Raw genomic sequence first — 15452 nt, forward strand, 5'->3', positions numbered from 1 at the left:
CATCAGGTTTATTCATCAAATACCTAATTGCAGCATGATCAGTATGCACAAATGTTTGATAGCCAGTGATGTAGTGTCTGAACTTGTTTAGGGAATGGACTACAGCCAGGAGCTCTTTCTCGGTTACAGTGTAGTTTAACTCTGCCTTGGACAGGTTTTTACTGACAAAATATATGGCATACGGTAGCTTCTGTTCAACTTGTCTTAAGGCTGCTCCTATGGCTTTGTTTGAGGCATCTGTGTGAATGTGGAAAGGTAGGGCCCAGTTTGGACCTCTCAAGATTGGGCAATTATCAACTTACATTTCAGAGCATCCAGAGCCTCTTGACAGTTGTCAGTCCATATGAACTCAACATTTTTTCCCAAAAGACCAAACAATGGAGAGGCTAGCTTGCTTAAATTTTTAATGGATCTTTTATAATATCCTGCTAGGCCTAGAAAACTCTGAACATATCTTACTTTTTGAGGAGGTGGGACCCTTTGGATGATAGCAATCTTGTTGGGATCCACCTGTAAACCTTGCTGAGAAATTGTATGACCTAGCACGGTCCCTTCAGTCATTAGGAATTCACATTTATCAAGACTAAGGGACAAGTTCATTTCAATACACTTGGCTAAAACTTTCCTCAGGTTAGTTAGAGCTTCTTGGAAGTTAGAACCATAAGGGGCAAAGTCATCCACATAGATTTCCATTGAATCATAAACTAGCTCAGCGAATATACTCAGTACTGCTCTCTGGAAAGTGGCAGGAGCATTGCACAACCCAAAGGGAAGGACCCGGTAGGCAAAGGTACCCCATGGACAAGTGAAAGTGGTCTTATCTTGGTCTTCTGGGCTGATTTGGATCTGATTGTACCCGCTAAACCCATCTAGGAAGGAAAAGAACTTCTTCCCTGCCAGGCCATCCAACACTTGATCTATGAAAGGCAAAGGGAAATGGTCCTTCTTGGTGGCTTTGTTAAGTTCTCGATAATCTACACAGATTCTCCACTTCCCATTTTTCTTGGGCACAAGCACCAAAGGAGAAACCCACTCACTGTCAGAGATGGGGTAGATGAATCCTGCATCCAGCAACTTTTGCAGTTCTTCTTTGACAATGTCCTTAAGGGCTGGATTCATCCTCCTTTGAGGCTGCCTGACTGGTTTACAATCCTCTTTAATGTAAATGTGATGGGTACAAACTGAAGGGTGGACTCCTTTCATCTCCTTATAGCTCCAAGCAAAAGCATCCAAATGGTTGTTCAATAAGCTACACAACTCTTTCTCCTAAGAGGGGGATAGGGATGAGTTGATCTTCAAGGTCCTTTCAGGGCCAAATTCCACATTCTCAACTCGAAGAGAGGTTGGATCAGCCACACGGAGATCAACTAAAGCACTGGCTTGGGTTTCTTCCACCAACTCTTCTAATGGCAGCACATGGGGATGGACTTTGAATCAAATTCTCAATAAGATCATCCTCGGTTTGAGGATCTCCCCTCGTGGCTTCCACTGTGCACAAAGAGTAGACTTCATCCTCATCTTCCTCCTCCAACCTGAGAGGTAAGTCATGTTCTATCAGAGGTTGGGCAAGATGATATAGGACTAGCTGTTTGGAAATATGCCCATTCTTGATGGTCATGCTCCCAGCTCGACAACTGATGTAAGCATCTGCAATAGCTAACCAAGGCCTTCCCAAGATGAGGGGATACCCAGTGAGTTTTTCCTTTGGCTGAAGGACCAAGAAGTCAGTAGGGTACTCCTAGGAATCAATGGAGACCATGACATCTTCCACAATCCCCTCAGGAGTCACAGTGGAGCGGTCTACCAACTGCAGTACGGTTGAGGTCTTTCTTAGGGAACTCTGAAGGTTGAGTTTGAGCATAGTGTCCCTGGTTATTACGTTAATGGTAGCCCCTAGATCAATCAAAGTGTGGGGGATTATGGTGCCATTGATGTGGACATCGACTACAGGACTTCCAGGGTCCAGATATTTTGGACAGATTACCTATCCCAACATCAGGTCAGACAGTTGTCCTATGACATTGATAGTTGGGGCATCTCTCTTGCACCTACCTGGGTGCCTGAAACACTTCTCTTTGATCAACTTATTGTAGATTGGTACATATTTTATGGCCTGGAGAAGTGGTATTTTCACACACAGTTGTTTAAGTTCTCCCAGAAGTTCAGTTTCTTCTAGGTTTGGTTGCATGGTTCCAGCTAGTCTCTCGGGAAAGGGTGGAATGGCTTTGGGTTCACTTTCCTGTTTTTCTTCCTCATCCTCCTTAAGAGGAGGTTGGCTATCTGGGAGGACCTTCCCAGATCGTAGGTTGATCTCCTGAATCTCCACAACATAGGTAGGGCATGTTGTTTCTCCAGTATATACCTATTGGGCATGTCTATTATTGGCGTTCGGGTTCGGTTGAGCAAGCATCTGGAGTTGTCTTGGAGGAGCAGGAGGTAATGGTTGTGGTTGAGCAGGTGGTGGAGGAAAAAGAGCGGGAGGAGAGTTGTATTGGGGCCTCCACCCCAGATGAGGTGCATTCCACTGAGGTTGTGGTTGAGTGTGAGAATGAAACGAGTGAGTAGCTGGTTGAGTATGGTATTGAGGAGGATACGACCAAGGAGGGGGCGTGGACCAGGAAGGATGAGCAGGGGGACCCCAAGAAGGCATGGAAGTGACTTGATTGGGGTTGTAATAAGTCTAGGATGTCCCTTGCATTCCTTGCTAGTAAGGTCTGGGTCCAAGTGGCCTTCTTTGGTTCATGAAGTAGAGTGGTTCAGTGGCTCCTTCAGCCCCTTCGTATATAACTTTAAATCTGGGCAAGGAAGGGAACTGATTTGTAGGATGGTCTTCTTCATAGACAAAACACACTTCTACAAAGTGCAATGGACATTCGTTCCTAGGATGCTTTCTGGTGCACCTGGGACAAAAGATGGCCAAAGCCCTCTCGGCTTCCTCTTGCTTCTTTTGGATTCGCAAGGTATCCATTTGCATGGCAATGGTCTGTTTCATCTCTATTTTGAAATCTTCCATCTAATTTGCAAACTCATTTTTAAGGAATGAACTAGATAACGAGGTACTGGCTAAGAGTTGACTTCCCCTACCTCTCTTTCTGGCTGCCCTAGAATGGTTTCTAAACACAGTCTTTATGTCAACATAAGATAGTTGGTAGATGTCTCCCCCGGCCAGAAAATGGAAGGTATCTAGAAGGTCTTCAGGTACTCCTCTGAGCAGAGCCAACTTTAGAGATTCGGGGTCAAGTGTGCACCTGGCCCTTTTATAACTGAGTTGAAACCTCTCTTCATAGTCTTCTAAAGATTCATCACTTCCCATAGTCATTCAAAAGACTTCTTCTTTTGTATCCTTTGACCTACAGTAGTCCCGGTATTTTTTGTTAAAGGCTTGCTGCATTTGAACCCAAGTTGTGATATTGTTTCCAAGTGGCCCCATGAACTAGCATAGTGCTACATCCTTGAGGGTAGAAGGAAAGAGTTTCAACTTTTTCTCGTCTTCTGCATAGTCATAAGTTCGACAAAGGACAACAAACTCAAACAAGAAGGTATCAGGGTCTTCAGTATTCAATCCATGGAAGTGAGGTAAGGCTGAGGGACTTATGTTTTTCATTTTTGTGTCCCCATTGGTCTCTCGAATGGGAAAGGCACCTTCTACTCTCTCCCCATTTCCTCTACCGTTTCTGTTTTCAGCCATGGTCTCAGGAGGGATGGTTTCTTGCTCTTCTTCTGTTACAGGATCTTTGTATATCTATGGAGGTTCACCTATAGGTTCTTCTGGATCACTGCCACCAAAGAAGAGAGAAGGGTGACTCAGTGATGTGGTGGGGGTGTTGGGTAGGAATTTTCCTGAATTGTCTCTGTTCCTACGAAGCATGAAAGGAAATCTCTTTTTTGGGTGATTTTTGTTTCTTTTTTCTGTTTGTACCTGCAAAACTGAAATTTATTGAACAACAAATTGAAACTAACTGAAATCTATCTTGCTAAAATAAAAATGCAGAATTGAAATGAAAGCAAGAAATGCTAATGTACGCTTGCTGAAATGAAATTACGGAATTGAAATGAAAGCAGGAAATGCTAATTTATGTTTTCTGAAATGAAATTGCAGAATTGAAATGAAAGCAGAAAATGCTAATATACGTTTGCAAAATTGAAATTTCAGAATGGAAATGAAACAACTACTATACTCTTGCTGAAATAAACTAATTTAGCAGAAGGTTATAGTAGAAAATAGAAGAAAAGTAGTAATCACAAAATACTCTAATGCTTCCCTGGCAATGGTGCCAAAAAGATGGTGAGCTCCAATATTGCAGCAATGATGCTACAACTCCTGGAACTCCCTACTTTACTTTTATCAACCCGGTAGTTTGTAACAAACTTGGAAGCGACGGTGCTATATGCACAAGTACTAGCTCTTACTACAGGCTGTCACTTGATCAGCTGGCACAAGTTCACTAGGAGCTTAAGCCGACTTCTATGAGTTCTCAGAAAAATATTTTAACTGTGATGGACGAAAGCTAACTCAAAAGAGGCTTTTCTACTTGCAGAAAGAAGATGAAAGCTGAAAGGAAACGCAAACCCTAGCAAACCCTAGTTTTACTGACTAACACTACTTGTGCAAGAAAAGAGATGTAAGCTACTGAAATGGATGCCATTGACTATTGTAAAGGTAAAATGCATGTGTTTAAGCTACTTCTGAAGGTAAACACGGAAAAATTATATTTTTGTATTCTTGAGCAATTTTATGCAAAATTATTATGCATGTGTTTTAACTATTTTTTAATATGCAGAGGTTTATTGGCGAAAGGAAATGGAGTGGGCATTTTCAGAAGGTTGGGAAGGTGTGAAGAGGATGTAAGGGGTCCCTAGCACCCTTTTGGAGATTTCCACCATGCTCAGATCTCGAAAATTCGCTCGCGTGAACTTCTACAGGAGGCTGCAGGGGATCTACAGGAACAGGCCGAAAGTGGTTTTTGGAGAGTTGATGGTGGAAAAATGGTGGGAAAGTGGAGGTGAAGGATGGGTAGGGATGTTAAGAGGTCTAGGACCTGGTAAATGAAGCTCAGGAGTGATGAATATGGTTGGATTTGTTCAAGTATGAAGAAAGCAATGTTGCACAAAAATGTAGAAATTAGGGCAAGTTGGGAAAGTATGGCGAATGAGTGAAGGAGACCTTGAGCGAGGCACTGGAGCAGGTTGTGTGATGGAGGAAAGATAGGCTGAAGTGTCTTACAGGTGTTCTGCACATTACTTTCCAAAACTGATCCAAGCAAAGACTAAAAAAACAGAGATTTATCTATTTTGACCTAATCTGACCTAAAAACCAGAAACGTGATGAACAAAAGTTTACAGACATGAAATCATGCAAGGAAGCTATGGAAACTAAGCAAGAATAGATCTAAGCATGAAAACACAACTGATGTCAACTTTTCCAACTCAAAATCTAACACTAGCAATTGCATTGGAAGGCAAAAACAGTGTTTTTGTGGCAGCAAGTGTGCCTTGGTCTCAGTTCATGGTCCCAAGGAGGGAGAAATGAGATCAAGGACCGCTTGGTAGCCTTTTTTGGATCTTTTCTATTATAAAATTTTCAAATCAACCTAAAGCATGAACAACTATCTTAATCATCAAAAACAACCTAAGTAACAAAGCAAGATTTTAACCTAAATAACATAAATTATTCTATGAATGCAAGAAAAACACATAAAAGTACACAAAGGAGGTACTGGGAACTTGGGTTGGGCCCAACCACAAGAGCTATAGCCTCCTAAGAAAGATCAGAGCTGGTGCAAAGATGCATTCATGTTCATTGATCAAAACATAATAGTTACATCACAAAAACTGTCTGCAAGAAGAACTCGAAAATGTGCTGATATAGGGCTGCACTAAAGTGCGAAAACAGATTATCAAATGGATAAAATAATAAGTATTGAATCCTTCCTACTTATGCAAACAAGGACTCCCAACATTCTTCCTTAACTTTAAGAGCTTGGCTGCCCAAAACTGCAGTTAATCAGCCACTTCACTAGACCTGCTCGGCTGCCCCTTGAAATCATCTTTGGTGGGTTGTTGAACTCCGAGCTGATGGTGGAGAACTTGAGGAAGGGGTCATTTAGTGCAGGAGACACCCCTCCTATAAATCCTTAGCCTTATTTCTTCGAATTTGGCTGCCAATCTGGTCATAAATGCCTGATCTTGGTCCAAAAATGTCCAAAAATTTGCAATAAGCACGTATTAGACTTTGTGGTAAAGTGACTATTCCCATTCACTCAATTAACATAAATACATTCAAAATCATGCATAAAACTATGGAGAATGATGGATTAAATGAGAATAATAGGCAAAATGAGCCCATATAGTTACCCATTTCCGGGAATCATCAGTGACATTGGATATGCATTCTCCTTAAGGAGACACATGACCATGGAGATGCATTGGAGGTTTGGACCTTGGGGAGTAGTGCTCATGCCATGGAGGCCTTACTTGTTAATCATTATCACCTTTGAGCCTCACACATGTCACTTAGAGTAGAGTGCTTCACATGGGTGGACCTACTTGTGTCCTACAAGTTTGCTTGTAGTGGACTAGGTCCACTTGTTATTGTAAAGACCCTTTACCTCTCATATAAATAGAGGAAGGAGTGAGTTGTTATTATAGTCGACCATGCACTTGTGCATATTCCTTTTCATAATTGGGTTAGAGATGTAAGAGAAATGTTACTTTCTCTCTCTCTCTCTCTCTCTCTCTCTTGTTTAATCTTCTTTGTATTTTATGTGCTTTTTTCTTAAGGTGCTAGCGTTTCTTGGAGAATTCACCCAAAAACTTCATATATATAAAGAAGAAATGAATGATGTGGGGTGCATGGTGTATGGCTAGACCATGCTCTTCCATGATGGACTTGGACATTGGAGGTGGTTTACTATTTGCTGCTAGACCTTGTTTGGATGTTTAAAAGACATTCTTCCTCGAAATATCTGATAAGTATGGAGCTTGGTGACCTCATGTTATTGATGCATGAAGGGCGTTTACGTGCTTCGAGTAGAGTTGGGCATTTCGGAGGAGGTTATTGAACCCTAGATAGCATGGGGTTGCTTGGTTGCTTGCATGGAGGTTTACACTTGACATGTGGACTCTTGGGTTGAGGGAGTGGATATGTAGGTGTGGGAGTCCTTAAGGTGACACATGACCCTGGATATGCATTGTCCTTAAGGAGACACATGACCATGGAGATGCATTGGAGGTTTAGACCTTTGGAGGATTGTTGGACCTTGGGGAGTAGTGCTCATGCCATGGAGGCCTTGCTTGTTAATCATTGTCACCTTTGAGCCTCACACATGTCACTTAGAGTAGAGTGCTTCACATGGGTGGACCTACTTGTGTCTTGCAAGTTTTCTTGTAGTGGACTAGGTCCACTTATTATTGTAAAGCCCCTTTACCTCTCATATAAATAGAGGAAGGAGCAAGTTGTTATTATAGTCGATCATGCACTTGTGCATATTCCTTTTCATACTTGGGTTAGAGATGTAAGATTAGTGCTACTTTATCTCTCTCTCTCTCTCATTCAATCTTCTTTTTACTTTGTGTTTTTGTCTTAAGGTGCTAGTGTTTCTTGGAGCATTCACCCGAAAACTTCATATATATAAAGAAGAAATGAAACCCATGAACACAATCACAACCAATCATATAATTCTCCATGCTTTCGAAAACACTAGATAGGGAAAACCAAGAGAAAACCTAGCTCCACCAAAGATACTCCACCAATCAATCTTTTTGAAATATCTTTGGTGGAGCTAAGGTTGGCATTGGCTTTCTCTATCTAGGGTTTTGGAGAACTTAGAGCATTACATGATGAGTTGTGATTGTGTTCATGGATTTCAGTTCTTACACACACATATGAAGTTCTCAACTGTCCAAAATTATGTTATTTCAGATTTGATTTCCATCTTACGACTGCCTATCATACCTTGTCACTCCTATAAATTGTGTTATTTCAAATATTTGACTTCCAGATTTTCATAAATATAATGTCCTCAAAAAGATAGTTGAACACTTCCATATTCATAGTTAGATCATATTCCAAGAATATATACATTTGTTGTACGGATCAACAAGTGTCTCGCGGACAACAATCACATCATAAGCGGCAATTTAACTTGGTTGGGGAGGATATTAATTTATCCTCTCAAGTTCCTAAGTTCTTTCTATTGTCAAATCGAATTGGAACTAGATAAAAACTGGATTAAAAAACTAGTTAACCAAAAAGTACATAAATTATTCAAATTTAGGAAAAAAACATATATATTAATGTGCATCCATATGAATCACAACCATTATACAAAAAAAATTCCATTTAACTTGAGTTTTCCTAGAAATAGATTTGGAGGTTTCCCAACATGAAATTCCTAAATAATATGTTGTCTTGAAGCCAAGCGTGCACCATATCATAGTTAAATTCTAATGTATTTGGCACCCTTAAACATGGCACTAGTATGAGAATCCTATAGCATACTAAGAGCATATTTGTGCTAAGAGATTTCACCATGCATTTACAACCACATTTTTTCTTAAGGGTGAAAGTGGTTATGTGCCACATAACTCTGTTTGAAGGACAAATATCCATATCATAAATAGAGGCAAACTTGAAATGCTTGTTCTATAGCTAGAAGTATTGTTATGACATTGTTCATAACTTTTAAGTACTTCATTGAAGGACTTCAAAATGATTTAAAAGTGATTTAGTGGGTCAGAATGTTCAATGATGGGTATTATTGTGAGATTATTTTCCCAGCATGCTCCTACTAAATTGAAAATGGGTTTTTTTTGTTTATTGTTTGGGCCAAATATTGTAACAACAACACTAGTGCATTAACTATGCTAAAAGGTCACCAAAAAATACATAAATTATTCAAATTTAGGAAAAAACATATATATTAATGTGCATCCATATGAATCACAACCATTATACAAAAAAAATTCCATTTAACTTGAGTTTTCCTGGAAACAGATTTGGAGGTTTCCCAACATGAAATTCCTAAAGAATATGTTGTCTTGAAGCCAAGCATGCACCATATCATAGTTAAAATCTAAAGTCTTTGGCACCCTTAAACCTGGCACTAGTCTAAGAATCCTATACCATACTAAGAGCATATTTGTGCTAAGAGAGTTCACCATGCATTTACAGCCACATTTTTTCTTAAGGGTGAAAGTGGTTATGTGCCACATAACTCTGTTTGAAGGACAAATATCCATATCATAAAACAAACGCAAGCTTGAAATTCTTGTTCTATAGCTAGAAGTATTGTTATGAAATTGTTCACAACTTTTAAGTACTTTGTTGAAGGACTTCAAAGGGATGTAAAAATGATTTAGTGGGTTAGAATGTTCAATCATGGGTATTATTGTGAGATTATTTTCCCAGCATGCTCCTACTAAATTGAAAATGGGTTTTTGTCTGTTTATTGTTTGGGCCAAATATTGTAACAGAAGCACTAATGCATTAACTATGATAAAAAGGTCACTTTCATGTTAATTTGACCATGAATATCTATTTTACGAAGCAATATTTCTTAGCTTTTTTTACGTTAGTCATTTGATAAGAACATTTCTACTGTCTCTTCACTGAATTTCTTAAAGTTTTTACATTTATGCTTTTTGACAAAAAAGGGCTAACATTTTACCCTGGCTAAGTAAGGATTCTTTAAATAAGCTTCTAGCTTGGTTCCTTTTTGTTCCATCTAAGCTTGGAAAAGTTTCATGAATTTACATTGAAAAATGTAAGAATCTAGTCTTTTCCATAAACAATCAAGCCAACTCTTTCATTTTGCAAATTACCTACCGGTTCTGGACATATTCTTTGAAATTGCTATGCTGAAGGTGTTGGATTTAGGTAAGTGAAGCATAATGCACACCTATAGTTCTATTGTTCACCTATTAGACCAGTGCAAATTATAGGAAAACTTGGAAGGGTTTGACATGAATGTTCCACCCATACTCTTATTGGCCCGCAATACATATATCATAACACATACCTACAATACTATTGTTCACCTATTCAGCTAGTGCATATTGTAAGCAAACTGTTAAATGTTGGACTTTGTTGTCTCAAGTTCACACACCAACACTAAAGATGCAACATATTATGTGCATCCTTAGATATGTTTGAGATTGTAAGCTAACTATTTAAATAAATACATGTATAAAACTTCTATATTCGAAAAATAACCATCAATATTTTTTTCTAGCATTTTGGGTTGAATTCACAATAGTATGCTAAAAGGTGTCATTTCAATGTCTAGAAAATAGGATATATAAATGTGATATATATACTCTACATCTTTAGGTTATCTCCTTTTCAAATCTGAGATTTTTTAGGCTACATGTTAATTTTTTGAACTTTGAACTTTGAATAAGTTCCTGAATGGACTTCGTAAATACTCGAATGAATGGACTTCATAAGGCAATGGTACCATAAATTGTGTTATTTCAAAGATTTGACTTCCATATTTTCACAAAATACAATGTCCTCAATAAATACTTATATATATAGATACTTATGTTTAGGATTATACGTGTTGGAGTGGTTCCTTTATGTTTTACTATAATCCTAATGTTGACAAGCTTTAGCTGACTTTTTTCATCAATTGTTCATAGAATATGCAAAATATTTCATTGTCAAAATGTGGCAAAAATTACATTTCTCCTGATTTCTTTTTTTATTGTTGATGAAAAAATAATCATGTTGCAGGAATGAGGTATCCTACAGTCTGTTTCAATTTGTGGATATTTTTTTTCCTGCCATTTTTTTACAAGGATGTAGATTTCATTTTCATGTTGGTGGTTTTTGCATGTATCTTATCTAGCCCCAAAGGCTGGTAATGGATCGAATCTTGAGAAGTAGTCGTGGACACAAACTATCATAGTTTAATGTTACGATACCACTTCCACCTGGTATCAGAAAAAGTCAAATGGTTTGTGACATAAAGAAGAGTTATTTAACAGCAGGGTTGAAAGGGCAACCTTGTGTCTTAGTTCTAAGTCATTTATTTGTGTTTCTTAGTTGTAAGTCATCTGTTTGATTTTGATCTTTATCATATCAATCATTTCACTAATCCAATATGCATGGCTTGTATTTTTCACCCAATGTTAGTTACTTGACATGGTTGAAATAACATTCAATTCTAGGCCACTTTTATTTTAAGTCAGAGATTTTATTGATTAAAAGGATGTCATATTTTGATTGGTTTACTTAGAGCTTGATTTTAAAAAAAATTGTAAATTCCATGTGGATGTTATTTTTTCAGGGTGAGCTCTTTGCACCAGTATGGTTCGATGAGTCCTAGAACATAGGAAGAACATCTTTGGCCTTTGTTGTGTGTCTGTTATTCTCTATATCATTGATGGATGCTTATTGATGATGTAAAATAGAGGATGGGAAGGTCCCGCCAATTCTTTTGACAAAACAAAATAAAATGGAGTGGTAGAATTTTGTTTTAAAGGGTGAGCCAGAAATCAGTACTTGAAAGGTAGAACTTGAGAATGGAAACCTATTTGATTTGGATCTAGAGACACAACAGGCCATGGAAAAAAAATGATGGTATTGACGAGTCTTCCCGGCAAAGAAGCTCTAACTATTAGACCACAACCCAAATTTCAATTATCTACAATGGTAATAGTGACTCTAGATTTATTTGTATGAATAGCGACTTTGACCATTGTCTTGATTGTTTCCTATGAATGATTTTGATTTTCAAACTCCAACTAGTTTGTTGTTAAACTAATTAAAGCTTTGATGACAAACTTATAGTTTTCAAATCTCTTTTCTAAATCTGTTTCCTTGAGAAAATTTGTCTTTTTACTTTAGGTACTGCAGATTGTTATTGTGTGACATATGCTATGATATAATTGTCTGGATAAATAGACAAAGGTGTTGTACAACATAATCTTTTTTAAATATAAAGAAACAATATTTCCAAATACAAAGTTTATTAATTAAGAACATCTTTTGGACTTCTTAGATAAGTTATGATTATATTTCGATAGGGGATTTTGCGTACATTGATATTGTGTTGTTTCTTTGGTTTATGTCAGGTAACAATGGTTAATAAGGAATATGTTCTTGAGCAGCAGACACACATCTTATTCTACTATCGACGAGAAACTCCATGGTTTTCAAACATGGCAACAAAAATGCAGATGTTAGTGGGATATCCAAACTCTATGTTGGATGAATTTAATACTAGTGATGATTTTGATTCCTTGTCAGATAAAGAATGTCACGAGTCAAATTCAAATAAACAGAAGAAGATAAAAAAAATGAAGATGAAGCTATTGCTTTCTGTCCAAGTCAAATTTTTTTATTTGTTGGTTGTTGTCATGGTTTTCGGAGATCTGTGTTACATTTTCACAAAAGTTTAGATATCATTCAGACATCTAAACACCAAATAGCAACAACATTGATATTTTTCTTTCACTAAACCTATAACATATTGCATCTATCTTCATCAACGCTCTTCTTCCATATGCTATCCACTTATGACATTTCCTTTGCAATATTTGGTGTATTTTCTAGTTATAGGTCATTTATAGGTTATACATGTCTTCATAGTTTCACTTCTAATTGAGTATTCAACTGAAGATATTGATTCTCTTATACATAACTATTTTTCCCTCCACCCACTTTTCATAACTTCAATAACTATTAGGTAGGGACCTGCAAGTTTGATGCTGCTTTGCTTGTTTAGTAAAATATTGCCGAGACTTTAATTTATTGAAAGTTGTAGAATTTAGAATTTATGAAGTTTCAAGGTCTAATTTTTAAAAGTCTAATTCTTTAAAGGGTGCTAGCTCAATGGAAGAGCATCTGCTTTACAAGCAAGAGGTTGGTGGTTCCATTCCATCATTCCCTGACATCCATATGGAATGATGACGATCAATTTTTGGTGACGGAGGCTCTTTTGACCATCACTAATGAGCTTTGGTAAAAAATTTCGACCCTCACCAAAAATATGAAATGGTGACGGTCAATGAACGCCACCATATGTATGCATCAATAGTGATGACCCTCAAAGGTCTATAACCATAAATCGTTGTTTTTGATATGAAATGGTGACGGTCGTTGTTTGTCATTATAGTAATTATTCATGACGGACCTTGAATGTCACCCCAACACCTATACTTCTGGAAATGCACTTTTGGTGACGGTCAAAGAATGTCACCATATATAAAAACCAATAGTGATGGTCATTAAACATCCATTACAATAAATCGTTGTTATTCATATGAAATGCTGACGGTCACTATTCGTCATTATAATAAATATTTGTGACAGACCTTGAATGTCACCATAACACCTATACTTTTGGTGATGCCACCTTTGGTGACATTCTGTTTTTGGTTACCGAGGCTATGGCCCATCACCATTGCTCATATTAAATGGTGACAGTCATTATCCGTCATTATAAATCATTATTGATGATAGACTTTGAATGTCACTAAAACACCTATACTTTTGGTGATGAAGGCTATGGTCCGTCACCATTGCTCATATGAAATGGTGATGATCGCTATCCATCATTATAAATCATTACTGGTGACAGAATTTGTATGTCACTACAACACCTATGCTTTTGGCGATACCACCTTTGGTGGCATTCAGTTTTTGGTGACAAATGCTCTTTTGACTGTCACCAATGATCTTATGGTGACATTTTTTGCCCCTCACCAATGTCATTTTTTCTTGTAGTGAAATATGCATAATAGGTACCAGTTGGATACAAAATTTAATTAAGCATCCAACGAGTGTCTACACTTGAAATTTGAGTGACCCTATAAGGAGATAAGCCCAAAATAAAATGAAAAAAGTAGTTTTCTTCATTTCCCACCAAAATTCATAACTATTATTTTATTATTTTCCTATTTTTTTTTATTTTTTTATTTGTTTTTACGAGGCCACTCTTAGGCTAAAATTTCCTCTAATGACTCAGAGATGTAGTCCACATTGGACAAACTTTTTTATCATATGGGTGTTAATATTGTTTCCTTCTATTCTTTATATTTGTTTTAATTGCACCTTCATTAATGTCCATTAAGGTTGATTAAAGTTTGTTAATTCACACGTGAACATTTTTGTGAAGCAAGTCACTTTTAATATCACAATTAATGGATTTAGCAATATGATGTGTAGAGTCGGCTTTCTTTAACTGGTGTGAGGGTTTACTAGCCAATATGAAAGATAAACTTACCCAATGTAAAATCGAATGGTAGAAATACTTTTGATATGGTAGCATTATGGTATCATTCTTGCTGGAGCGGATTCCAAGCATGAGACCCATGGTTGACTATGTTGAGCCAATGCACGTAGATCGATGGATAGGCCATTAGATTGATTTGATGAGGTGAGTAGAAGGTGGACAGTTAAGACAATGGTTTGACTCCTCATTTTTTAGATGGATAAAATATTCCATCCCTACAATACATGAATATACATATGAGGGAGTAAAATTCGTAAATGATCCAGACCAATCTCTCCCCCTAGTGAACATCAGAGAGCACTCAGTAAGAATATTTTTTGGTTTTATGAAATATTTTAATGTTTTTGTATTTTTTGAATGTTTTAGTTTCTCTTTTTTTTTCAATTTTACATGAGTATGTGGTCACCAACATGTGGAAGGTATAATATGTAGACATGGGACTAGCCTAAACCCCAGGTTAATCAACATTTCACTATAGAGGAAAGGGAGTACAAGGTGTTAGTGAAGCTTCCAAAGAGGAGGGTGGAGATGATCACAATGATTTGTGCAAGTTCATGCACAAGATGGGGGTGTTAACTCTAGGATACAACCCTTTTCCATGGTCGAGGTACCTCAATAGCTACAAGGACGCACCATGGCAATAGACTCCACTCATTTTAGAGGCCTCCTGCAATTTATTGTAAGTGCCATGCTATGTTACCACTAGTACGAGCATGATTAGCCACATAGAGTAGCATTCCTAGGATAGATTTTTGGTTTGCAAATGCATTGACTTAGTATCTTGGGCCTTAGATGCCATATTTTGACCAATGTACTCACGGTATATTTATGATGTGAAAAAAAAAAATTACCTATATATCTATATATATATATATATATATATATATATATATATATATATATATATATATATATATATATATATATATATGACAGTTTCGATGGTATTTTGTTCAAACGATTTTTTTTGTAATATTATTTTCATATTTTGTGCATGGTTCTATACATAAAGTGAAAAAGTCTAATTCAACACATAATTAGTTAATGAATTAGCAAGAGTGTGATAGTCTCTAGGAATATGGAAGTAGGAAACGTAGAGAAAATTCCATTCTATGAGACAAAGTAATAATGAAGTAATGTAGGATTCATCATAGAGTAAATGTAGTTCAACTAAGTCACTATGAATTGTGAGTGAAGTTCGACAAGTAAGTG

This window comes from Pinus tabuliformis, chromosome 5_2 (assembly GCF_031772625.1).
Source record: "Pinus tabuliformis cultivar Carrire ecotype Pingquan chromosome 5_2, CPIR1, whole genome shotgun sequence".
Taxonomy (NCBI): domain Eukaryota; kingdom Viridiplantae; phylum Streptophyta; class Pinopsida; order Pinales; family Pinaceae; genus Pinus; species Pinus tabuliformis.